General features: G+C 37.2%; 1 protein-coding gene across 1 annotated transcript in view; it reads left to right on the forward strand.

Annotated features, from left to right (window-relative positions):
- Nucleotides 1-1,586: 1,586 nt before the first annotated feature.
- LOC108967388 (fas apoptotic inhibitory molecule 1) overlaps nucleotides 1,587-1,955 on the forward strand; it is a 6,031-nt gene continuing 5,662 nt past the window's right edge. Inside the window, exon 1 of the mRNA XM_018930761.1 lies at nucleotides 1,587-1,734. The gene's annotated coding sequence lies outside the window, so the exon portion shown is untranslated. The remainder of the gene's footprint in view (nucleotides 1,735-1,955) is intronic.

The raw sequence follows: 1,955 nt of genomic DNA on the forward strand, positions 1-1,955 counted from the left end.
CACTACTAAAGTCATTTAAATATATTTATATATGCACATATTTGTATTTGTACTCAGATGTGTATGTGTGTGGACATATGAGTGATAGCCGGTATAAGGCTAGGCGCCTTAGTGTATGCTTGTGTTGATTAACAAAAAATGGCACCCAAATGGAATGACTGAAAGTTCAAAGTTTAGCTTTTTGATCCTTCTGAGGTTGTAATTATCCATTACCAAATTGACCTTACGCTTGCTTTGGTGTTGTTTCCAATATTTCTACCAGCCGATTTTTTCTTCTTTGGGGAGTAACTCCTTTGTGGTATGAGAACCACCCTCAATATATATTGTTCCGGTCCGACTATTCTGGTGGAAGCTGTAGAGCGGGTAGGCTCACTCAGAGGCAAAATATATACTTTCCGGTCTTGTGAGCTCTGCATAAATTATCAAATGATAAACTTAGCCACAGTAAAGCTCATACAAATGATTTACTTCCATCTGGTTGAAATTTTGATTTATTTTATTTTATCTTTTTTGAGCAGTTGATTCTATCCGACTCTGAAGATCATCAGAAAAACCTGACGTACTATTTGAACTTAAAAACAACTCAACAATATGGACTTGAATTAATTGTATCATATAGTTCTCAGAGTAAGACCCCAGAAACCCTTCAGTACGCTGTCTATAAACCCATCCTTAGGTCTCCTGTCCTATTGAGAGCGAAATAGCAGCAGCTCGACAATATCGACTTGAATTGATTGTGTCTATGGCATCTTACAAAGTATCTCTCTCTGTCATTTTCTCCGTAGTAATTATTTCGATGTTACTAAATCCAAGAGCTCTCAGAATTAGACCCCAAGTCTTCAGTAAGCTGTCTATGAACCTAACTTTAGCTCTCCTATGCTATTGAGAGCGAATTACGTTGAGAGAAAAAAAATAGTGACGCCGCCCGGATACCGGTCGTAGGGTGAGAAATCTCTTTACGTTTTGCGGAGATATATGTAAATCAAAAATTAATTTCTGCAGATAAATGTAATGAACTTCTTTACGAGATCTACAAGGAAAGATGCTTTATGGACTTAATATGATTTCTAAACGAGACTAGGGTCATGCTAACGTATTTAGTCTGCATTTAAATTCTCAAAACTACTTCAATACGAGCTAAGCTCAAAAACTAATGCTCTTTTCCCAAATGGGTGGCAATTACAGCAAAATATGCATGTCTGACAATGATACTCCTAGTAGAGTCGCAGTTGTAGTTGTAGTAGTATTGGTAGTATCAACGTGCGACAGTGTATGTCTGCCAGCATATGTGCTAGCGAGCAGTAACGAAACTTGCCGGTTGGCTGCAGCCGTTTGGCGCCCACATTTCATTGTGCCAATGCCACCATTAGCGTGGTCGATGCAAGGCAACGACAGGAATAGCGGTTCCATGGCGTTGTTGACGGCAGCGACAACGAGTTCAGCGCGAATAATAGTTTATTAGCGGACACTTGTATGTGCGCGTGTGAGTGTGTTTGTACGTGCATTTGTATTGGCTGTTGCATACCGTAAGGCGCTAACATCTTTTCACCAAAGTCCATTCATTCAGTACGTTGCTGACGGCTCAACGAAACGGTTTCGTATTTTGGGAACGAACGCGTGAATAAAGAAAGTGAAAAAGTTTCGCTTTTCGGTGGAAAGAATTTAGAACTCATTACCCTTTGTTGTATAAATAAACTGAGTGGAATTAGTTAATATATGGAGCGCATTTGAAATGTTAGTGTGAAAAATTTTGTGATTTTTTATAAAAGCGAAATTATGAATTTTACTAATTTTTTTTTAATGGTTTTAAGGATTTATAAATCATAACGGTAAATGTGTAGTACAACGTACGCATTTATTGGGAAATTCACGATACAAATAGATTTATGTTAATGAAAATGAAGAGCAAAAATTAATTGGCTTTTGGAAAATTAAAAAAAAAATTATAACAATAA

Source organism: Bactrocera latifrons, unplaced genomic scaffold (assembly GCF_001853355.1).
Source record: "Bactrocera latifrons isolate USDA-ARS-PBARC rearing strain unplaced genomic scaffold, ASM185335v1 scaffold_186, whole genome shotgun sequence".
In the NCBI taxonomy this organism is placed as follows: Eukaryota; Metazoa; Arthropoda; class Insecta; order Diptera; family Tephritidae; genus Bactrocera; species Bactrocera latifrons.